The sequence below is a fragment of the Lepisosteus platostomus genome, unplaced genomic scaffold, assembly GCF_059453375.1.
Source record: "Lepisosteus platostomus isolate fLepPlt1 unplaced genomic scaffold, fLepPlt1.hap1 Scaffold_32_H1, whole genome shotgun sequence".
NCBI classification, from domain to species: Eukaryota; Metazoa; Chordata; class Actinopteri; order Semionotiformes; family Lepisosteidae; genus Lepisosteus; species Lepisosteus platostomus.
The window spans coordinates 431,622-456,634 of NW_028291660.1; the positions used below are offsets into that span (position 1 = coordinate 431,622).

The following is a 25,013-nucleotide window of genomic DNA, read 5'->3' on the forward strand; positions in this document are numbered from 1 at the left end:
TGCTGAAAGAAATGATCATAGAACATGACATCTAACCTTACCTGCGGTGTTTTTAATCCCTATTGCTCAATGCACGGTGAAAGCATTCCATACATGTGTCTGACAATGAGGAATGGGCCCCTGAGACAGTCATTTGCCTGTTTCACAAATGATCGTATTTTACTAGAGATTCTGTTTGGGATTCAGATGTGCATTCGGACAGCAATCCCTTTCGAGAAATGATACGTTCTGGATGAGGTCAAAGGTGCTGGAACACTGTATCTAGGATGTGTTTGCAGAGACTGTGTGTCTCCTGCTTCAACGCAGTGATAAACAGATGTGCTCCTTTAATTTATTGGTACATGCCCAGGGCAGTAAGCAGTCTGAGGATTTATTTCCAGATGGCATAGAGCAGTGAAGCAGTGAAGTAGTGCAAAACACTGGATCATTATATTATTAGAATCTATTCTACTTAAATTATTACATTATACTCAATTTGAGTTCATTTTAAAAAGTAAAAGGTAATGAAAGGAATGCATTTTCATAAGAAAGATAATACCGATATGCATGTGATAATCTTCCTTATATCATGTAGTGCGTCATTTGGACACTTGGTGGGCTTGAAATACAAAGAAAATCATGTTCTATGGTACAAGATAAATACAAAACTTAATGTTTTATTTTAATTAGATTTGTTTATAAAGCATAAGCAATCATTTATTACATTAATATATGTGAAAATAACATTTTAGCATCATATGTTTAGTATATTTAGTCCCTAATGCCGAAAGAAATGATCATTTGTTTAACATGCACGGGTCTGTCTCAAAGGATGCAGTACTCCTGAAGGGTCTCAAACCCTACATTTCGGATGCCTAGCTGTATCCCTCACATGTGGCACCTCAGAATGACTTCTAACCTTACCTGTGGTGTATTCAGTCCCTATTGCTCAATGCACGGTGTACATACTGCATACATGTGTCTTGAGAATGAGGAATGGGCCCCTGAGACAGTCATTTGCCTGTTTCACAAACAGGGACCTGGACCTAGACCTGGCCCGTACAGGGCTCAAACCCGCGACCTTGGCGTTATTAGCACCACGCTCTAACCAACTGAGCTAACCGGCCTCACGACAGTGCTCCTCTCTGTGCTGCAAAAAATCAAACTCAGGGAATTTCTTTTGTCCTCCTTTGAATAGAAAGCCGTGTAATTCAGTGTACGGGCTTTCTCGTGCAGTTTCATGGTTCTTGTAACCCAAATCCTACACTGGCCTGAAGTGCCCCCCCATTTCACAGCATTTTTCAGCTGATTTAAAATGTACCTAAAGGAGAAGCATTATTGAAGACCATCAATTACCAAGAGCTTTTGTCAAAGGTTTTGGTGGTCATTTTGAATGACCACAGAGCGCTGTGACCTCGGTTTTACATCTCATCCAAAATTCAGCGCCCTTTTACAACACAGCGTCTCCGTCACTATACTGGGGCATTGGGACCCGCACAGACCTCAGGGTGAGCGCCCCCCCGCCGGCACCATTAACACCGCTTCCAGCTGGAAGCTTTGTTTTTCCCTGTAGCTCATCCTCATCCAGGTACTGACCTGGCTCACACCTGCTTAGCTTCAGTGGGTTTTCAGTTGCGAGTTCCAAGGGGATGCAAGTGATGGAGCCGCTCGCTGCAAAAGCCACTGCATTGGCCGGGAATCGAACCCGAGCCTCCCGCGTGGCAGGCGAGAATTCTACCACTGAACCACCAATGCTCAGTGCCTGGGCCTTCAAAAAAGACGCTTTTTTGGTGCTCTGTGCAAAACGCGTCGACATCTGCTTCCAGCTGCAAAATGCCATTTGCGGACGCTGAAGAACTTATTTCCAAGGCAGCGGGTACAAGCGATTGGGCGTTTTAAAACCACCAGGAACAGCAAAGAGGCACGCTTCTTTGCTTGTGCCGAAACACACCGACTGAAGGCGGACAACGTAGTCGGCAGGATTGGAACCTGTGCGGGGAGACCCCGATGGATTTCTAGTCCATCGCCTTAACCACTCGGCCACGACTACAGCAAGCCCCGCCGCCGCTGCGTTCTTGCTACAATCTTACCTGGATCGCGAGGCGCCGGCGGAAGCCTATTTCAAAGTCGTTCTCCGTTTCAAAAAAACATTTCCAAAATACAAGCCTTGCAGACAGACACGCCTCAGAGGACTTAAGGGTGGCTTCATGTCGGAATGATAAAGTCTCCCCGTCCGGACATGAAAATGCCACTTTGTTACACACAAAAAAAGAATCAACAACAGAGAAATGCCCACAAGCATTTGAAAAGCCGCACCACGTCGCACTTGAAATAGCTCTTACATTAGTGGTAGACACAGGAATCGCCTTTTTATTTACGCTCTTACCAACGCGATGGAAAGCAAAACAAAGCAAAGCAGAGCAAAACAAAACGAACAAACGAAAACCCTCAAGTCCCGCACTTGCATATAACGCTGTTACGTGCCCAAGCGGTATTGTACGTCATCCTAGCACTGCACCCCGGGTCGTACGGAATATGGGAACGAGCACACGCCACGAATCGTCTCGAATCACTCCCTACAGCTGTAAGGCACCTTGAAGCGTGCACCCCCAACATTCTTCTTTGCGCATCTGTGAAAGGTAAACTCTTGAGCAAACTCTGAACCAGCTCTAAGGAAACTAATCCGATTAGACGTTACTTTGACTCATCCTTTAAGGGACCCTTGTTAATTGGAGAAATCAATGATTTCGAATGAATTCTGTATGCGTTAAAAGACAGCTATACACAGAAAACATGCAGGACACTGCTCATGATGTTTCCCGAGCCGAAACACAGTGCGTTTTTCCAAGCCATTTGACAAAGCCCGCCCACTGAAAACTGCAGCAGATCGTGTAAAGGCGTTCAACTTTGTAACTACTGCACGCACAGGAAGCAGAATAAATTCCTCTTTTCAAACTGTCAAAGGTTTGCTGCAGGACATCGCACAATCTCTTTTGAACGGGGACAAACGATTTCTTATGGGGCGCAGTAAGTACAGACGTTTATAAAGCTCCACTCATGCCGACGATGCAGCATGAAGAAGCGCAACCTAACGTTTGACAGACAAAAGCCGGGCGCCGCTACGAGCAATATGAAATCAAACTGACAGCACACGGCGTTTCGCGCTGACTCAAAAGTGATCTCGACAGACGATGTTCTCTGCATAACGCTGAAAGAGCTAAAGAGCGTTTCTGTTGAGATGTAACCCATTGGGCAAAAGACGTATAATATACGTCCATTAAACGCATATCTTAGACGTCTAAATGTGGTCTACAATTCGTCTAGAATGAAATTCTAATATACGTCTAAAGTTAAACGTCAATTATACGTCTATATTTAGACGTTCATTATACATAAATGGTTGGAGTTCTATTATACGGATAAATTTAGAGGACTATTATACATATATGGTTGGAGTTCCGGATAACTTTAGAGGTCTATTATACGTATATGGTTAGAGGTCTATTATACGTATAACTTTAGAGGTCTATTATACGTATATGGTTAGAAGTCTATTATACGGATAACATTAGAGGTCTATTATACGTATATGGGTAGAGGTCTATTATACATCAAAGATAGATTTTATAGGTGTAGAAACAAGTAAAACAAGCCAATGATTAGGTTTAGAAATGTATTCTGAAAATACACATTCACACCTGAAACATATGTATTTCAAATTATACATTGTATACAATCAATCAACAATCAACATATGGGCAATAATCATAAAAACACAACTAGTCTTAAACTTCAGCTACAAATTCTGGTAACATGGCAATATACAGTATAGTAATGACAAACACAAAACTAATTACATTAACACACTAACTCAAAACCACATTTTGATTCAAATATACATTTTAAAATGTACAACTTCTATATTTCCAAGAAAAAAATATTACATAAAATATAAAATATTACAATGGAAGTTAAGACGATTTTTGTCCACTATTTGCAAACCCTGTCTAATTGTCCTAACAGTTAGAACCAAAAACCTATTATTTTCAGAGTCCAGATCTCTTGGCCCCCTGCCTTGCATATGCATTCTTCAAGTAACACATTGCGTGCTCCTTTATTTCTTTTTCTGTTGATGTAGGGTGGGACTTCAGCACCGCAGCTAGGAGAAAATTATATAATATTACTTCCCAAATAAATGATGATTAATATCTTCTTTAGTATAATCTAAAAAATGAACGGTTTACTAAGCTCAAAGCTGAAATAAATGTATAGAATTTGGCTTGCATCATAGCAGTTGAGCAATAAAGTCTGTCCTAATTAAAGAGTACCCAAAGTTTGAAAGTACAACATAGAATAAGAATAAGAGAAACGGCAAAACAATTTTGTGTCATCTTCCCCATTCACACTATATTATGTGCCATTTTTTTGCTTATTCACATACTATTTTAATCAAAATAATATTAAGAAAGATCTGTATGTATTCAGATAGTATTATTATTGTTCATACTTACTCGTCAAAAGAGGATTGCTGAGATATTTTCGGATATACTTCTACGTTTGAAAAACGTGTCCAAAATGGTGACCAACGAATACTAGCAATGCATTGTGGTATATAACCGGAAAATATGCTGGGTTCGATATTTTCTCAACGTATGCGTTTATTAATGTTGTCGATATTATGGTTGAAATTTAACATTGATAATACATCGCTGCTATGAGCTGATGTGCAATTTTAACGCATGCAATAAGTAAGGATCGGTCACTGTTGTATGGTATTATATATAATGACATTATGGAATAGGATGGGGACAGGCCTGGCATCACGGGGGGAGGGGGGAATGTCGCCCCTTCAGTTTTGGGCAAAAAGTTTTACCTAACTTAATTTGCACCCTAAAAAAATAGTTGTACTTTGTCAATGGTCAGACAACACTAAATGACACGAACAGTCACTCAGTCTGTTTGATGGGCAGGAGGGCTATCCGTCCAGGAACTGCACATATTATTGAGTGTCAACATTACGATCCTGTTTGCTCAGGTGGACCGATTCCTTGCAGTAGTTTATCATTATACTTAAAATCGTTATATAACTAGGACTAGTTATAGCAGTCTGTGCTTTCTGTTGGTTTTACAACATTTTTTTCTTAACGATTCAGAACGTCCATGTAGCTGCAAAAATGAACGCTTATGGTACTTTTCGCTCCAGGCAATACAAACCTTGAGAGTGACGAAAAATGTGAAACTGAACTTCATCGCAAATACCAGATTGCTAGTCGTTATCTTCTATCATGAAGCACTAATCAATGGCATAGCTGCGAGATTTCATTTGGGTAGCTGCACCGTACAGCTCCGTTTCAACCGAAATATCACTCCCCCCTCAGAATTTCAGACGCCCCCCTACAGATTTTTCCTCGGGCACCGCGCACTGATGGGGGACTTTTGTCAAGAAAATAAAAATAGAAACTCTATAGGCACTCAAACATTTTACTGTTTTTTTTCAGGCAGGTGGCAAAACCCCCTCAGCAAAACCCTTGTATGCCAAGCTGTGGGCATTGATTCGGCGAAATTACGGCTATACGTATATATACGTCGCCTCGACGTATAATCAACGTCGAATTGCAACCGTAAAATCGACGACATGAATAAACGCATATATAACGTCGAAAAAACATCTAACACAGTGCCTGAGGCTTTTTACTGTATGTATCGTGTGTGCCGCAATTAGGAGTATACGGCACTCTGCACAGTGTACGAAGTAAATTATTTTCGCAGTAATTAATTTATTATATTTACTATATTTATTATACACGTGTAAATTATTTGCTGCGAAAATAATTTACTTCGTACACTGTGCAGAGTGCCGTATACTCCTAGTTGCGGCACACACGATACATACAGTAAAAAGCCTCAGGCACTGTGTTAGATGTGTTTTCGACGTTATATATGCGTTTGTTAATGTCGTCAATTTTACGGTTGCAATTCGACGTTGATTATACTTCGAGGCGACGTATATATACGTATAGCCGTAATTTCACCGTAAATATACGTATATTCGACGAATCAATGCCCACTGGGAACAAGCTCGCTTCTTTCTACCATGATGTCACCATGACCAAATCTGTCTTTAAACACCTTGCTCAGTCTCTAACGAGACTGTCAAAAATTGCTTTCGCCGATTGTATTGCAAACCGGCGGAAGCGGGGTATTGGGAAAAGTTTTCAACTAGCAATAATCCCGCCTCGGCTAAACCTCACAGGCTACGATACTGCCACTGCGCAAAGCTGACGGTTGCCAGGCAACCGCGGGGATCCTATGGAAATCGTTATCAATCGTCTCATGGCATGTCGTTGCTGTAACGCTTCATATTTGTCGTCTTCTTCTAGCTTGAGGTTTTGAAGAATTTCATGACAGACAAGGGCTCCGTTGGGAACAAAGAAACCCGTTGATTCTTTTCAGCAGCAGAAATACAACCCTTTAAATACAAGATGACAGAACAATGACGAAGGGCATGCCGGGAGGAACTCATGCACTACAGAGGAAAGGGGGCGGGCACGTACAGTTCACATTCAAGCCACAAGTACTCTTCTCGGATGTTGCACAAACAAATCCTAACGTCTTGAAAGCATTGCGGCATGTTTGTGTCCCACTTCCCGTGGCTGCAGGACAACTGACATGAACGGACAAACACAATCTGTGGCGTTTAGCGTGACATAGTCTTGCAGGCATCGTGCTGTCTCACTGCAATACTATACCGCTGGAGGAAACAGTCCATCTGGCCATGAAACTCATTTGAACATCTAGCTACAGCAACTAACAATATCATGATTTATTCAGGATGTGTGGAATCAGCACGTCCCGGAGACAGCTTCCGAAATCGTGAGCATTCTCTGGTGGTAGGGGCGTTCAAGATGGCGCTCAGGTGGGAGGTAAAGTTTAGTGGTTGAGGATTTTTTTTGAGTTTTTCATGACCTGAATGTTAATTTTTGCTTTTTTTGACTACAGAAAAATAAGGACTTAACACTACTTGTTTAAACTTATAATTGAAAGAAAAAAAAACGATTTTTTTTAGGTTTAAGAATTTCGATATGAGTAACACTGGGAAAAGAAAAGAGAGTGCTGGGTCTTCGAAGGAGAAGTCTAAGAAACCTCAATCGTATATGTATAGCACTACAAGAAAATTGATGGCAACTAAAGGGAAAAGTGAAGCAGCTGGAGGGGACGTGGAAAGAGTGCTTGAGATGCGCTCAAGTGAGACTCAGCTGCCAGAGGAAGAGCCGGAGTCCCTGCCCAGCACACCTGTGAAAACCCCGGCAGCCAAGAGAGGAAGGGGCGAGCTGACGCTGGAGGAGCTCCAGACCAACATCTTCAACATGATGGCACAGAGCATGGGTGAGCTGAAGGAAATGATTTGATCTAATACAGTCGCAATCGAAAGTCTTAAAAAGTCCATGGACTGTGTGTTTAAAGAGGTTGAAGACTTAAAGAGTGAAGTAAAAGTTCTTAAACAAGTAAATACCAAACAAGAAAAGCATATTAAAGAACTTGAATTGAAAGTGAACGATGTAGATAGATACCGTCGATGATGGAATTTAAAATTATTTGGAGTTAAAGAGGAACGTGATAAGGACCTTGTTGCAACAGTGAAGGGTATCTGTAAAAGGACCCTGCCGGACCAGGAGGACGTAATATCGGCCTTTGACTTTGTTCACAGGCTCGGGAGAGCGAACATGTCTGAGCAAGTGCGCCCCAGATCGATTATAATACAGTTCACCAAGAGGACGGCGAGGGACATGCTGTGGCGAGCGGCGAGGGGGAATGAGTATTTGAATGGGAACAAACTGAGGTTTGCAGAGGACCTGTCTGCCGCGGACAGGAGCACCAGGAACCAGCTGTGGCCCCAGGTTGAAGCTGCCAGAAGAGAGGGGAGGAGAGCCTACTTTGTGGGAGCGAGGGCCTTTGTGGACGGGAAGGAGATTTGCTCCCAGTGACTGCTCAGTTAATGATTATGTTTGGTTATATTTGTTATACCAGTATATACTAGTGTTTCTTTAGTGTTAGTTTGGAATGGTGTAGTTAAGTGTTAAGGACTGTTATAGTTCTGGTTCTTTGAAAAACTCAATAGTTTAGACAGTCTTAGAGTTAGTTATTTGCTTTTGTGTATGTCTTTTTCATGAATGCCAGAGGTACTCGAAATGTTGTTAAAAGAAAAACTGTGTGCTGAGTTTTATTTTTTACAGGAAACGCATGCATGTTGAAACTAAAGTTTATAAATAATTGAGAAATATTAAAGCAAGGAAAATATGATACGTGTAAAATATACAATTTGATCACATAATTACTTAATTACCTCTGGTAGTTAAATGCTTTTTTCTGCTGCGTTTTTTTTCTCTTGTACATGACTCCGATCCTCTTGTTGTATTTGTATTTGTAAATTCTATGTTTAATAAAAAAAAAATTAAAAAAAGCATTCTCTGGTGGTGTCCTGCAGGCTTCCTGCGGGTGTGCGTTGGTGGTATAGTGGTGAGCATAGCTGCCTTCCAAGCAGTTGACCCGGGTTCGATTCCCGGCCAACGCAGTTGCGAATGTTTTCAAATGCTGTCATGAGCCTTGGATTGTGACTAGCAAAGCGAAGCCTTTAGAAAGAGCTAAAGCACTGAAAAACGGAATTGAGGGAGAATCTTACAGGGGATTCTGAGCGGTGTCTGCATACACGCAGTCCGATACGGGTGCTGAAAGCTTGAGCTACTCTCAATGTCATGCTGGCTTTCCCCGGAGTAAATCTGTTACATTGAAAGAATGCTTCTCGCAGGTTCAAAAAGGGACCCTTGTTAATTGGAGAAATCAATGATTTCGAATGAATTCTGTATGCGTTAAAAGACAGCTATACACAGAAAACATGCAGGACACTGCTCATGATGCTTCCCGAGCCGAAACACAGTGCGTTTTTCCAAGCCATCTGACAAAGCCCGCCCACTGAAAACTGCAGCAAATCGTGTAAAGACGTTCAACTTTGTAACTACTGCACGCACAGGAAGCAGAATAAATTCCTCTTTTCAAACTGTCAAAGGTTTGCTTTGCGAACACTGCAGGACATCGCACAATGTCTTTTGAACGGGGACAAACGATTTCTTATGGGGCACAGTAAGTACAGACGTTTAAAAAGCTCCACTCATGCCGACGATGCAGCATGAAGAAGCGCAACCTAACGTTTGCATTCCTAGCAAATTCCTTTTATTTTTTGATAAATAAAGACAGTCTTGTTTAACAAACAACACACACAGCATTTTACATTGTCAATTGAATTCAAATCAATGTATTTCTATATAGCGCCTTTCACAACAAGGTTGTCCCAAGGCACTTAACAATGCAAGTTGTTAAGAGCCTTGTGTCTAATATGCCGCCTAGGTTACGTGCTGTCTCTTTGAGGCAAATGTTTAAATCCTCTGAGTTAAGTGCTGAAGTTATAGTAGTCCTATCAGTATTGTTGCCTCCGATCAACAGATCCTCATTTTTCTCAGAGTTGAGTAACAAAAAGTTTTCACACATCCAAGTATTTCCTTCCTTAATGCATTTAACTAAACTGATAATAGAAGAGTTGTCGTTTGGTGTAAACAAAATGTTTATTTGAGTGTCATCAGCATATGAATGAAAGTTCATATTATTTTTTCATATTATCCTACCTATCAGCAGCATGTAGAGAGAGAGAGCAATATTGGTCCCAGCACTGATCTTCTGGTACCCCAAATTGAACTGGTGACATTGATGAAGCAGTACAATTATTAGATATTTGAACATAATGAAAACGATGAGTAAAATGTGAAGTAAACCACTGAAGGACGGTTCCAGATAAGCCAACCTCAAACTCAAGCCTGTGTAACAAAACAGAGAGGTCAACCGTGTCAAAGGCAGCTCTAAGATCTAGAAGCACAAGCACTGTTGCATTCCCCACATCAGTAGCTAAGAGAATATCATTTACGACTCTCGTTAATGCAGTTTCAGAAACCAGACTGAAATTTCTCAAGTATATTATTTGAATCCAGATACGATTGACGTTGGGCAACAACTATTCTCCCAAGACTTTTAGATTGAAATGGGACCTTTGAGACAGGCCTGTAGTTGTTAAGAACTTGTGGATCCAAATTTGACTTCTTAAGGAGCGGTCTAACAACCGCTACCTTAAATTGATCAGGTACAACGCCTGACGCAAGCGATGCATTCATCATACTAATTATAGGTCCTGCCAGTCCTTCGAGGGAATCTTTGACTAGCTGAGTGGGGATGGGATCTAGCGAACAGGTGGTTGACTTTGTCTTATGTCTGTGTTTATGAGTCCACCATAAGAAGAAATCTGAACAGGAGTGGTGATCATGCGAGGTCACCATGGAGGAAACCACTGCTCTCCCCCCCAAAAAAACCACCACTGCCCCTCTCAAGTTTGCTAAAGACCACATGGATGTTCCACAGCAACTCCTGGAACAATGTTCTGTGGACAGACGTGACAAAAGTTGAACTTGTTGGTAAATGTGCACAGCCTTATGTTTGGAGATAACAAAACACTGCATACCAACTCCAAAACCTCATCCCACCTGGGAAGCATGGCGGAGGCTGTACGGCTTGCAATCATCGAGGGACCGATGAATTCCAAGATGTATCAGGAAAATCTACAGCAGAATGTCAGGGTGTCTGCCTGTGATCTAAAACTCGAAAGACGCTGGGTCATGCAGCATGACAAAAACAAAGGAGTACATCAACAACAGAGTGGCTGAAACAGAAGAAATTCCGTATTTTGGGATGGCCAAGTAAGAGTCCTGACCCCAATCCCATTGAAGTACTGTGGCGTGATCTGAAGCAGGCCGTTCAGCGCAAGACATCCCAAAAATATACATGACTGAAACAGTTTTTCATAGAGGAATAGGCCAAAATACCTCCTAACCGCTGCTCAGGTCTGACCAGCCGCTACAGAAAGTAGGGGTTGAGGTTTTTGTCATAAAGGAGGTTCCACTAGCTCCTTAATATAAGGGTTCACGTACTTTTTCCATCAATGACCTTGATTGTTTAAACCATTTGGTCAATAAAGAAACAGCAATGTCAAATGTTGGGCGTGTGTTGTTTGTGAAATCAGACTCTCTTTATTAATTATTATGACTTAGATAAAGATAAGATCACATGTTAGGAGCCATTCATGCAGAAATCCACATCATTCCGAAGGGCTGTTTACAAAAGTTTTTCTCCCAACTGTATGTGAGAGAAAAGCAGAGACGCTCACTGAGTAAGGTGGGGTTGTAGCTTTGCAAATCACAAGGACATTTGTACGCTCAAAATGGGACAGGAGCACCCCAGATGGGACTCGAACCCACAATCCCTGGCTTAGGAGGCCAGTGCCTTATCCATTAGGCCACTGGGGCACACTGGGGAAAGTTAGGCAGCAGAAGGTTTACTGTGACCTGAGAAGGACTGGCATCCAATCACGGTGGTACACACACACACGCTCTCACTCATCTGAGCTACACGGCTACCAAGATGATCTCAGGTGCGCCGAGCTGGTACGGAACATATTGAACTGATCGACGGCGAATTGTCTCTCAGACAGGCTTTTCACCTCTGAGCTCCCTGACTGACAGTGATCAGCTAGGTAGTGAAACAGTCAGCTGCTTCTAAGCCTTAAACAGCTGCATCGCGGCGCTTCCACAGAGAGATGATTTGAAAGCCAAACATCGCCCATTGGGAACACCTTACGATCACTAGTTTAAGAGACTCTTAAGGTCTTGCAGAGGTGCCTGTCTAATAGCATGCGCTTTGCAAGCTATAGGTGTTTAGGCTGAGGCAGAATGCCTGTTAACAAAATGTTTTTCTAAAGGGGCCTCGCACTCTTTTCCAAGCAATGGTCACCATCCCCACCGAGTGTCACAATGTAGTCATGTCCTAGGACGTCACCTGTTAGTCTCCATTTGTCTGCCACCAACACTTTAGGTTACGGGGTCACAACCGCACCCCGGAGACCAGAGGAGCCGTTGGCGTTCTGGCGGCGCAGATTGGGCTGAAGGTGGGGCGCTTGAATCTCGCTGTTGGAGGCCGTCTGAAACTGACCCAAGCCTTTCCCTTGAATTAAATGTAAATAAGAAATGAACCCCAGATGCACATGGAATTAATCACGTGTTTCCTTTGAGCCGTTTCAGAGACTGCTCCAGAGTTTACCTTGCACAGATGCGCAAAGATTAATGATGGGGGTGCACGCTTCCAGGCGTCTTACAACTGTAGGGACTGATTAGAGACAATTCGTAGCTTGTGCTCATTTCCCTCTATTCCCCGTGTTGCAGTGGTAGGATGACGTAAATTCCTGCTTCGACACTTAACGGGATTATAATCAAGTGCAGGAGCTGAGGGCTTTAGTTTTGTTTCGTTTTCCATGGCGTTCGTAAGCGCGCAAATCAAAGGCAATTCCTGCGTCTAACACGAATGTAAATGCTTTTGAAAGTGCAGTGTGGTGCAGCTTGTAAAATCCTTGTCCACATTTTTGGTTTGTTGATGTTTTTTCTGTCTGCCAAAGTTGCATTTTGACATCCGGACTGGGGGACTTTACCATTTGAACGTGAAGCCAGCCTTAAACCCTCTGAGGCGTGTCTGTCTGCCGGCACGAATCTTGTGAAAGGTATTTTTTTTAACGAAGACCAACTTTAAAAAGGTTTCCGCAGCCACCTCGCAGTCCGTGTTTGATTATAGGAGGAATGCGGCGGCATTGAGCTCGCATTTGTCGTGCTCGAGTGGTTAAGGTGATGGGCTCGAAATGCGTTGGGGCTTCCCCGCGCAGATTCGAAACCTGCCGACTCCGGCGTCTGCCGCACGTCGCCTTGTGCCTGCGCGGCAGAGGCGAAGTGCCGCTTCTCCTTTCCTGGTACTATAACAACGCGAAATCGTTTGGACCCGCTGCCGTGGAAATCAATTCTTCAGATAACCACGCATTTTGCGTTCGCACCTCTGGTGCTCTACTTATGCCTTTGAAAACCTAATGAATAAAGCTGAAAGAACCGACACGATATGTAGGTGCTGGTAAAGCACGCAGTAAAGAACTGTTAACAGCAAGGGTTTCAGTGGGTTAACTGAGGAGAAGGCGTGATCGCTAATTGTTGACTTTTTATTTGGTGTTAGAAACACTCTTACTGTGCATGACGTGCAACAAATGTAGCCACAGAAATTGCATCACGCTTTCATGTATGCTATTGCAGACACCAACGTTGCCTAGATAGAAAACCGAAATAGCCGTGGGTTTGCTTGCTGGTCTGAAGGATCTCTCTTCGAATCTCTATCATTTGTCAATGAAAGTAAAAGGCGCTGCAATCTCATACGTTCAGAATCAAACCCGCAGCTGTTGTTCGACTTTATTTCTTGACTAATTACAACTGAGTGTCGCATGAGCAGTTACGTAAACTTGTCTGGTATATTTGAACACAAATGCCGTTCTTCAATTAAAACTAACAGTACATTGTCAGGGACATTCAGTTCTATACAAACAAGAGACAGACAAGAGAATATTTCTACCGTTCATGTGGACTACGTGTTGACTTACTGATCGGAATAATTGAAAGGTTCGGGCTCATAGCCGATGCAGTGCGTGCTAATTAGAACAGCAACGCTGAGCTCTCAGCACCGTACTGAGCCCAGGTGTTTTTCTAAAGCTGTCAGGTGCAGTTCATTTACATGAAGGAAATCTCTTACTGGGTACGATTACAATGCAGTAAGTAGCACAGACTACTTAGGGAGTAGCCCGATGCGTTTAAAAAACGACCCGAGCCAGGCAGGAGTCGAACCTGCAATCTCCTGATCCGTAGTCAGACGCGTTATCCATTGCGCCACTGGCCCTGGTGTGACACTGCAGGACTGTAACCCAGTGAGATCAGCACTGCAACTAGTAAAATATTACCCCCGGTCCATTCTTTTCCAAAAGTGAGAAACACCTGTTTTCTACATCTTGTCTGTTTTAAAACCATATCTCTTTAAACCAAACCAAGAGTTTGTCTTTTGCACTGATATTCTGATTCATTTCGATTTCAAAGAAAAAAAAAACATTATCTTCCAAAGCATCATAAAATTGTCCATTCTTCCAGACTCTACTTCTCTCTTGTAGTAGTACAGCAGACCTTTCCAGGTGAGCAGATCACAGAGTCCGAAATATGCTTCCTCCATCAAGCAAAGTACCTGAACATGACTCTGTCTTCATAAAAGCGCCCCTGTAATAAAGAAATTAAATCCGAAATCAAGAGGGCAGTTGCCTACTGAAGTTCAAGAAGTCATCAATTTTAACCTAGCAACACATTAAAGGCTGCATCTATACAAGTACGATTCTAGAAATGCTCACCAGATTACGTTTTAAGAAGGAACTGCGCCTCAGGTTCCGCCGAGATCTTAACTTGGATGGCAGGATTCAGAGTCCAGAGTGTGGACTGATGGCGCACGGAGGGTCCACATACTGTGGATCCCTCAGTTTTCTTCCGCGTGTTTAAACCGCCAGCGTGTGACTCCCCTGTCCCCGTGACCTCATTGCTCTGCTCTCTCCTCTGTGCAGCCGAGCCCGATTCACGGTAAAGTGAAAAAAAAGATGCCCTCAACGTGGGATTTACTCTGGATCGAGGATAGATGTCACCTTTTTATCGTTGAACAGGATGTATGTGATGTGGCGACTAGGTTCAATTTTGTATCCTCTTTAAAAGATTAAGGACTGGGGTGAGCGTGATTTACCACCCTTTCAGCTAAGATCCCGACATGAGCACCGTTTAAGCTGCATAGACTCGGTCGTTTAACTCTTCTCCATTAGCAGGGTTAAGGTTAAGGAAAAAAAACATTGCTGACTTCTTTTTTTTTGCCAGCCGCTAGCGCTGATTAGCAATGTTTGTATTTCATGTTTTGCAAATTCCATCAATTTTAAGAAAAACAAGTCGCGTTAAAGACAGGAAATGAATACTTGCATTTAATTAAGTCTAGCCGTAGGCGGTTGTCTGTAAGGACCAGTTCTGTTCGAGAAGACAGAACAAAGAAGGCACCACTGGAATTCGGACTCAGGATCTCCTGTTTAAGAGACAAGCGCTTTAACCAACTAAGCCACGGCGCCCCGGGAGGGTTGTCCTTTTGCAGCCACTTGGACACACCACTCAGACACATCTGCATTCGGTGTGTGCTCCGCCTGCTCGCTGAGCAAGTTGCCACCTTTACATACAATAGCAACATCGACACCAAGAGAAAGGATGACAAATGGCTTTTATCTGGAACTTTTCATGTCCAAGGAGCTCAATGTGCTTTCTGTGTACAACAGGGCCACTGAACTCCACACTGGCCACTGAACCACAGCAGTGGCTTGCTGGCTTGACATCTCCCAAGGAAAATGTTGAAATCGCATGTGGAACAGGAAAATGACCCTCGAGTACGAGGGGAAAAAAAAGAAAAAGATCATCTGGAGCGTGCCAACCCATGTCCGGACAGCCCAGTTTCATCGACGAGGTGGCTGAGTGGTTGAGGTGATGGACTGCTAATCCATTGTGCTCTGCACGCATGGGTTCGAATCCCATTCTCATCGCTCTCCATGTCTGACACGTGTGCCTGTTCGACGTCGGCCCTCCTGTTGTTTGCTCTGGTGCTAGAGCCGTACATTTTCTAGCGGTGGCTGAACATGGTATAGTAGGCCAACGTCGGTATCGAGCAGTGACAGTAACAGTACTTACTGCGCCCCATAAGAAATCGTTTGTCCCTGTTCAAAAGAGATTGTGCGATGTCCTGCGGCGTTCGCAAAGCAAACCTTTGACAGTTTGAAAAGAGGAATTTATTCTGCTTACTGTGCGTGCAGTAGTTACAAAGTTGAACGTCTTTACACGATCTGCTGCAGTTTTCAGTGGGCGGGCTTTGTCAAATGGCTTGAAAAAACGCACTGTGTTTCGGCTCGGTAAACATCATGAGCAGTGTCCTGCATGCTTTCTGTGTATAGCTGTCTTTTAACGCATACAGAATTCATTCAAAATCATTGATTTCTCCAATTAACAAGGGTCCCTTTTTGAACCTGCGAGAAGCATTCTTTCAATGTAACAGATTTACTCCGGGGAAAGCCAGCATGACATTGAGAGTAGCTCAAGCTTTCAGCACCCGTATCGGACTGCGTGTATGCAGACACCGCTCAGAATCCCCTGTAAGATTCTCCCTCAATTCCGTTTTTCAGTGCTTTAGCGCTTTCAAAAGGCTTCGCTTTGCTAGTCACAATCCAAGGCTCATGACAGCATTTGAAAACATTCGCCACTGCGTTGGCCAGGAATCGAACCCGGGTCAACTGCTTAGAAGGCAGTTATGCTCACCACTATACCACCAACGCACACCCACAGGAAGCCTGCAGGACACCACCAGAGAATGCTTTTTTAAATTTTTTTTTTATTAAACATAGAATTTACAAATACAAATACAACAAAAGGATCAGAGTCATGTACAAGAGAAAAAAAACGCAGCAGAAAAAAGCATTTAACTACCAGAGGTAATTAAGTAATTATGTGATCAAATTGTATATTTTACACGTATCATATTTTCCTTGCTTTAATATTTCTCAATTATTTATAAACTTTAGTTTCAACATGCATGCGTTTCCTGTAAAAAATAAAACTCAGCACACAGTTTTTCTTTTAACAACATTTCGAGTACCTCTGGCATTCATGAAAAAGACATACACAAAAGCAAATAACTAACTCTAAGACTGTCTAAACTATTGAGTTTTTCAAAGAACCAGAACTATAACAGTCCTTAACACTTAACTACACCATTCCAAACTAACACTAAAGAAACACTAGTATATACTGGTATAACAAATATAACCAAACATAATCATTAACTGAGCAGTCACTGGGAGCAAATCTCCTTCCCGTCCACAAAGGCCCTCGCTCCCACAAAGTAGGCTCTCCTCCCCTCTCTTCTGGCAGCTTCAACCTGGGGCCACAGCTGGTTCCTGGTGCTCCTGTCCGCGGCAGACAGGTCCTCTGCAAACCTCAGTTTGTTCCCATTCAAATACTCATTCCCCCTCGCCGCTCGCCACAGTATGTCCCTCGCCGTCCTCTTGGTGAACTGTATTATAATCGATCTGGGGCGCACTTGCTCAGTTCGCTCAGACATGTTCGCTCTCCCGAGCCTGTGAACAAAGTCAATGGCCGATATTACGTCCTCCTGGTCCGGCAGGGTCCTTTTACAGATACCCTTCACTGTTGCAACAAGGTCCTTATCACGTTCCTCTTTAACTCCAAATAATTTTAAATTCCATCATCGGCGGTATCTATCTACATCGTTCACTTTCAATTCAAGTTCTTTAATATGCTTTTCTTGTTCGGTATTTACTTGTTTAAGAACTTTTACTTCACTCTTTAAGTCTTCAACCTCTTTAAACACACAGTCCATGGACTTTTTATGACTTTCGATTGCGACTGTATTAGATCGAATCATTTCCTTCAGCTCACCCTTGCTCTGTGCCATCATGTTGAAGATGTTGGTCTGGAGCTCCTCCAGCGTCAGCTCGCCCCTTCCTCTCTTGGCTGCCGGGGTTTTCACAGGTGTGCTGGGCAGGGACTCCGGCTCTTCCTCTGAGTCTCACTTGGGCTGCGAGCGCTCGCGTACGAGCGCATCTCCAGCACTCTTTCCACGTCCCCTCCAGCTGCTTCACTTTTCCCTTTAGTTGCCATCAATTTTCTTGTAGTGCTATACATATACGATTGAGGTATCTTAGATTTCTCCTTCGAAGACCCAGCACTCTCTTTTCTTTTCTCAGTGTTACTCATATCGAAATTCTTAAATCTAAACAAAATCGTTTTTTTTTCTTTCAGTTATAACTGAAGTTTAAACAACTACTGTTAAGTCCTTATTTTTCAGTAGTCAAAAAAAGCAAAAATTAACATTCAGGTCATGAAAAACTCAAAAAAAACTCCTCAACCACTAAACTTTACCTCCCACCCCTGAGCGCCATCTTGAACGCCCCTACCACCAGAGAATGCTCACGATTTCGGAAGCTGTCTCCGGGACATGCTAATTCCGCACATCCTGAATAAATCATGATATAGTTAGTTGCTGTAGCTAGATGTTCAAATGAGTTTCATGGCCAGATGGACTGTTTCCTCCAGCGGTATAGTATTGCAGTGAGACAGCACGATGCCTGCAAGACTATGTCACGCTAAACGCCACAGATTTCCGAGGGTTAGGGTTAGGGTTAGGCTCTTGTTATGGCGATTGTGGCCGTCTGCTCTACGAGTCCTCGGTCTCCGCCTGTCTGATTGGCGCTCTTTTCTTTGGGGGGCGGGAAGTGTCCGGCTGCAGGGGATCTTGGGACCTCGCTTTGCATAGCGGCTTCCCAGAGTGCGTCGTTTCTGGCACAGTGTGGCCGGGTGTTTTCCGAGTTATCGAACGGATTGGGCACGCTTGCAAACCGAGAGCCGCAGGCGATGAGCCCGGAGCTGAACGGGCCCCACTGGCTCATTTGTAAGGCCAGGTGCATTGCCAACCACGACCGGCAGGGCAGAGGCCTTGAAGGCGGCCTGGGCTCCTGCAGCTGTGCAGCCACACACTCTGGTTTCTCTTCATCTCGTACAAATCTTTCGCCTTTTACTAAAGATTTCCGTGGAGAGGAGCATGAATTCCATGCAATTTTTGTGCTTCCCTGCCTTCGGGTGGGGCGCAGCTGGGCTGGTCAAAGAGAGAAAACAGAAATATGAAGCATTTCAGCAACGACATGCCATGAGACGATTGATAACGATTTCCATAGGATCCCCGCGGTTGCCTGGCAACCGTCAGCTTTGCGCAGTGGCAGTATCGTAGCCTGTGAGGTTTAGCCGAGGCGCGATTATTGCTAGTTGAAAACTTTTCCCAATACCCCGCTTCCGCTGGTTTGCAATGCAATCGGCGAAAGCAATTTTTGACAGTCTCGTCAGAGAATGAGGAAGGTGTTTAAAGACAGATTTTGTCATGGTAACATCATGGTAGAAAGAAACGAGCTTGTTACGTCTCAACAGAAACGCTCTTTAGCTCTTTCAGCGTTATGCAGAGAACAGCGTCTGTCGAGATCACTTTTGAGTCAGCGCGAAACGCCGTGTGCTGTCAGTTTGATTTCATATTGCTCGTAGCGGCGCCCGGCTTTTGTCTGTCAAACGTTAGGTTGCGCTTCTTCATGCTGCATCGTCGGCATGAGTGGAGCTTTTTAAATGTCTGTACTTAATGCGCCCCATAAGAAATGGTTTGTCCCCGTTCAAAAGAGATTGTGCGATGTCCTGCAGCATTCGCAAAGCAAACCTTTGACAGTTTGAAAAGAGGAATTTATTCTGCTTCCTGTGCGTGCAGTAGTTACAAAGTTGAACGTCTTTACACGATCTGCTGCAGTTTTCAGTGGGCGGGCTCTGTCAAATGGCTTGGAAAAACGCACTGTTTCGGCTCGGGAAACATCATGAGCAGTGTCCTGTATGTTTTCTGTGTATAGCTGTTGTGGGCATTTCTCTGTTGTTGATTCTTATTTTGTGTGTAACAAAGTGGCATTTTCATGTCCGGACGGGGAGACTTTATCATTCCGACATGAAGCCACCCTTAAGTCCTCTGAGGCGTGTCTGTCTGCAAGGCTTGTATTTTGGAAATGTTTTTTTGAAACGGAGAACGACTTTGAAATAGGCTTCCGCCGGCGCCTCGCGATCCAGGTAAGATTGTAGCAAGAACGCAGTGGGGACGGGGCTTGCTGTAGTCGTGGCCGAGTGGTTAAGGCGATGGACTAGAAATCCATTGGGGTCTCTCTGCGCAGGTTTGAATCCTGCCGACTATGTTGTCCGCCTCCAGTCGGTGTGTTCCGGCGCAAGCAAAGAAGCGCGAATGAGGAATGGGCCCCTGAGACAGTCATTTGCCTGTTTCACAAATGATCGTATTTTACTAGAGATTCTGTTTGGGATTCAGATGTGCATTCGGACAGCAATCCCTTTCAAGAAATGATACGTTCTGGATGAAGTCAAAGGTGCTGGAACACTGTATTTAGGATGTGTTTGCAGTGATTGTGTGTCTCCTGCTTCAACGCAGTGATATATAGATGTGCTCCTGTAATTTATTGGTACAAGCCCAGGGCAGTAAGCAGTCTGAGGATTTATTTCCAGACGGCATAGAGCAGTGAAGCAGTGAAGTAGTGCAACACACTGGATCATTATATTATTTGAATCTATTCTACTTAAATTATTACATTATACACAACTTGAGTTCATTTTAAAAATTAAAAGGTAATGAAAGGAATGCATGAGGAAGATTATACAGATATGCATGTGATAATCTTCCTTTTATCATGTAGTGTGTCATTTGGACACTTTGTGGGCTTGAAATACAAAGAAAATCATGTTCTATGGTACAAGATAAATACAAAACTTAAGATTTTATTTTAATTAGATTTGTTTATAAAGCATAAGCAATCATTTAATACATTAATATATGTGAAAATGACATTTTAGCATCATATTACATACAGGTCTCTAGCTTCAACACAGTGATATATATATATACTCAGTGATTTATTGGTACATGCCCAGGTCAATAATCAGAATGAGGATTTATTTCCAGACGGGCTACAGGTAGTGTTGTGAAATACTTCAACACACTGGATCGCAGATTTAGACCCCCTGCACTCTTACTCCTTAAAAACCAAAGAAATGAAGATATGTAGCAATCACATTGCAACAGGGCTGACAGTGACTTAATGCTTATACTAGTGGACTTCTGGTACCTTTAGGGTACGGTGTTCCCTGAAGGGCTCTCAAACCCCGCATTTCAGATGCCTAGCTGTTTCGCTGATGTGTTGCACCTCAGAATCACTTTTAAACCTTACCTCTGGTATCTTTAATCCCTATTGCTCAACGCATGGTGAAAGTATTGCATAAATGTGTCTGAAAATGAGCAATGGGCACCTGAGAGACTCATTTGCCTGTTTCACAAATGATCAAATTTGACTAGAGATTCTGTTTGGGATTCAGTTGTGCATTCTGACAGCAATCGCTTTCAAAAAACGATAAATTCTGGATGAGGTCAAGGTGCAGGAACACTGTATTTAGGATGTGTTTGCACTTATTCTGTGTCTCTAGCTTCAACACAGCGATATATGTATATGCTCACTGATTTTTTGGTACATGCCCAGGGCAATAATCATTATGAGGAATTATTTCCAGATGTGCTAGGGGTAGTGTTGTGAAATACTTCAACACACTGGATCGCAGGTTTAAACCGCCTGCACTCTTACTCCTTAAAAACCAACAAATGCAGATATGTAGCAATCATATTGTAGCAGACACTCATTTGCCTGTTTCACAAATGATCATATTTTACTAGAGATTCTGTTTGGGATCCGGATGTGCATTCTGACCGCAATCTCCTTATCGCGGCTTTGCCCTTCTTGGCTCTTTGGACAATATCTCTATCTTGTGGTCGTTGTTGGTAATGTCTAGACAACATCTCCATCTTGTGGTCGTTGTTGGTAATGTCTTCTTATGCCCTTTTTTATTTTAATTCTCTATTAGTTGATTCTAGAATCTCTACAATGGAGTTGAAAACATCAGTTTTATAGCAGACAATATGACATTATTTATAGTCCAATTAGAAACTTATTACCCTGTTTTTAACATAATAACAAATTAAAATTGATTAAAACTAAGTTTGGAACACCAGGGAACATAACAAATGATTTTTAGGAAAACCATGAGGTTCTCTGTGTCCGATGCCTGCAAGGGGAGAAAGCTAGAATCCTTTGATTTTTTCAAAATTTGAAAATAAACATCATTTAACAACAGCTTTCATTCCTAGGAGTGAAAAACAACCATTTTTGAAGACATATTAGTTTCTAAAACACTACAATAAAGTTAAAAACATCCGTTTTATATTACATTATTTTGTGTGAAATTTGTCATTTTTTGCACTATTTTTAATAAAATCTCTAATTAAAAGTGATTAAAATTAAGTTTGGAACAACAAGGAACACAAAAAAAAAGATTTTAAGGAAAAAAATGATGTCTTCTGTGCCAGGTGCCTGCAAGGGGAGAAAGCTAGAATCCTACCCAGGCTCCTGGAGCTCTGTCCTGGCTAAAGGAGGGTGAATCCATCCCCTTCAAAGCTCCATGAAAAAATGATATTTTTAAATTTGAAAAAAAAAACATTATAGAACAACATCTCTTGGTCCACAGAGAGCAACAATCCAACTTTGAAGAAAATCCATTGACTGATCCCCGAATCCTGAAGTTTCTTCGCATGATATCAGGCTTGCAACCACTTTCTGGAAAACGATGAAAAATGCCAAAAATGAAAAAGAAGTTATCAATTCTAGAGCCTAAGAGGAAAACAAGACAAATGTATATCTCCAAATAATTTTATGTGCTTCAGAAGAGCCCAGGAAAGTTTTTTGCATACATGAAACCACACCCGTTTGCACGTAAGCAGACATGGTTGCACAAACGACTGCATGAAAGCACGCGTGCATGCGAAGTCATCCTGTTGAGCATTTGAAAAGCCGCACCACGGCGCACTTGAAATAGCTCTTACATTAGTGGTCAACGCAGGAATCGCCTTTTTATTTACGCTCTTACCAACGCGATGGAAAGCAAAACAAACATTCAAATGCTCAACAGGATGATTTTGCATGCACGCGTGCTTTCATGCAGTCGTGTGTGCAACCATGTCTGCTTACGTGCAAACGGGCGTGGTTTCATGTATGCAAAAAACTTTCCTGGGCTCTTCTGAAGCACATAAAATTATTTGGAGATATACATTTGTCTTATTTTCCTCTTAGGCTCTAGAATTGATAACTGTTTTTTCATTTTTGGCATTTTTCATCATTTTCCAGAAAGTGGTTGCAAGCCCGATATCATGCGAAGAAACTTCAGGATTCGGGGATCAGTCAATGGATTTTCTTCAAAATTGGATTTTTGCACTCTGTGGACCAAGAGATGTTGTTCTATAATGTTTTTTTTTTCAAATTTAAAAATATCATTTTTTCATGGAGCTTTGAATGGAATGGATTCACCCTCCTTTAGCCAGGACAGAGCTCCAGGAGCCTGGGTAGGATTCTAGCTTTCTCCCCTTGCAGGCACCTGGCACAGAAGACAATATTTTTTTCCTTAAAATCTTTTTTTTTTGTGTTCCTTGTTGTTCCAAACTTAATTTTAATCACTTTTAATTAGAGATTTTATTAAAAATAGTGCAATAAATGACTAATTTCACAAAAATTAATGTAATATAAAACGGATGTTTTCAACTTTATTGTAGTGTTTTAGAAACTAATATGTCTTCAAAAATGGTTGTTTTTCACTCCTATGAATGAAAACTGTTGTTATATGATGTTTTTTTTTTCAAATTTTAAATGATCATTTTTTCATGGAGCTTTGAAGGGGATGGATTCACCCTCCTTTAGCCAGGACAGAGCTCCAGGAGCCTGGGTAGGATTTTAGCTTTCTCCCCTTGCAGGCACCTGGCACAGAAGACATCATTTTTTTCCTTAAAATCTTTTTTTTTTGTGTTCCTTGTTGCTCCAAACTTAATTCTATTCACTTTTAATTAGAGATTATATTAAAAATAGTGCAATAAATGACTAATTTCACTAAAAATACTAAAAGTAATATAAAACGGATGTTTTTAACTTTATTGTAGTGTTTTAGAAACTAATATGTCTTCAAAAATGGTTATTTTTCACTCCTAGGAATGAAAGCTGTTGTTATATGATGTTTATTTTCAAATTTTGAAAAAGCAAAGGATTCTAGCTTTCTCCCCTTGCAGGCATCGGACACAGAGAACCTCATGGTTTTCCTAAAAATCATTTTTTATGTTCCCTGGTGTTCCAAACTTAGTTTTAATCAATTTTAATTTGTTATGTTACAAACAGGGTAATAAAGTCTTAATTGGACTATAACTAATGTCATATTGTCTGCTACAAAACTGATATTTTCAGCTCTATTGTAGAGATTCTAGAATCAACTAATAAAGAATTGAAATAAAAAAAGGGCATAAGAAGACATTACCAACAACGACCACATGATGGAGATATTGTCTAGACATTACCAACAACGACCACAAGATGGAGATATTGTCTAGACATTACCAACAACGACCACAAGATGGAGATATTTTCCAAAGAGGCAAGAGGGGCAAAGCTGCGATAAGGTAAAATCATTTTTTGAAAGAGATTGTTGTCAGAATGCACATCCGTATCCCAAACAGAATCTCTAGTAAAATATGATCATTTGTGAAACAGGCAAATGAGTGTCCGCTACAATATGATTGCTACATATCTGCATTTGTTGGTATTTAAGGAGTAAGAGTGCAGGTTTAAACCTGCGATCCAGTGTGTTGAAGAATTTCACAACACTACCTCTAGCACATATGGAAATAAATCCTCATAATGATTATTGCCCTGGGCATGTACCAAAAGATCAGTGAGCATATATATATATATCACTGGGTTGAAGCTAGAAACACAGAATAACTGCAAACACATCCTAAATACAGTGTTCCAGCACCTTTGACCTCATCCAGAACGTATCATTTCTTGAAAGGGATTGCTGTCCGAATGCACATCTGAATCCCAAACAGAATCTCTAGTAAAATACGATAATTTGTGAAACAGGCAAATGACTGTCTCAGGGGCCCATTTCTCATTGTCAGACACATGTATGCAATGCTTTCACTGTGCATTGAGCAATAGGGATCAAAAACACCGCAGGTAAGGTTAGAAGTCATGTTCTATGATCATTTCTTTCAGCATTAGGGACTAAATATACTAAACGTATGATGCTAAAATGTTATTTTTACATTTATTAATGTAATAAATGATTGCTTATGCTTTATAAGCAAATCTAATTATAATAAAAGCTTAAGTTTTGTATTTATCTTGTACCATAGAACATGATTTTCTTTGTATTTCAAGCCCACAAAGTGTCCAAATGATGCACCTTTGACCTCATCCAGAACGTATCATTTCTTGAAAGGGATTGCTGTCCGAATGCACATCTGAATCCCAAACAGAATCTCTAGTAAAA

At 42.0% G+C, this 25,013-nt stretch overlaps 8 non-coding genes across 8 annotated transcripts; 3 read left to right on the forward strand and 5 right to left on the reverse strand.

The window, feature by feature from the left end:
* Positions 1 to 1,663: 1,663 nt before the first annotated feature.
* Positions 1,664 to 1,734, reverse strand: trnag-gcc (transfer RNA glycine (anticodon GCC)). Its single transcript has one exon. It is a non-coding gene; the product is annotated as a tRNA-Gly (tRNA).
* A 4,383-nt stretch (positions 1,735 to 6,117) lies between these two features.
* On the reverse strand, positions 6,118 to 6,259 carry LOC148634407 (U4 spliceosomal RNA). The gene has a single exon (XR_015933604.1). It is a non-coding gene; the product is annotated as a U4 spliceosomal RNA (small nuclear RNA).
* A 2,220-nt stretch (positions 6,260 to 8,479) lies between these two features.
* trnag-ucc (transfer RNA glycine (anticodon UCC)) lies at positions 8,480 to 8,551 on the forward strand. Its single transcript has one exon. It is a non-coding gene; the product is annotated as a tRNA-Gly (tRNA).
* Positions 8,552 to 11,308: 2,757 nt separating this feature from the next.
* On the reverse strand, positions 11,309 to 11,381 carry trnar-ccu (transfer RNA arginine (anticodon CCU)). The gene has a single exon. It is a non-coding gene; the product is annotated as a tRNA-Arg (tRNA).
* A 2,379-nt stretch (positions 11,382 to 13,760) lies between these two features.
* Positions 13,761 to 13,833, reverse strand: trnar-acg (transfer RNA arginine (anticodon ACG)). Its single transcript has one exon. It is a non-coding gene; the product is annotated as a tRNA-Arg (tRNA).
* Positions 13,834 to 16,252: 2,419 nt separating this feature from the next.
* On the reverse strand, positions 16,253 to 16,324 carry trnar-ucu (transfer RNA arginine (anticodon UCU)). Its single transcript has one exon. It is a non-coding gene; the product is annotated as a tRNA-Arg (tRNA).
* A 2,217-nt stretch (positions 16,325 to 18,541) lies between these two features.
* On the forward strand, positions 18,542 to 18,654 carry LOC148634412 (U5 spliceosomal RNA). The gene has a single exon (XR_015933556.1). It is a non-coding gene; the product is annotated as a U5 spliceosomal RNA (small nuclear RNA).
* A 115-nt stretch (positions 18,655 to 18,769) lies between these two features.
* On the forward strand, positions 18,770 to 18,911 carry LOC148634413 (U4 spliceosomal RNA). Its single transcript, XR_015933586.1, has one exon. It is a non-coding gene; the product is annotated as a U4 spliceosomal RNA (small nuclear RNA).
* Positions 18,912 to 25,013: the final 6,102 nt, after the last annotated feature.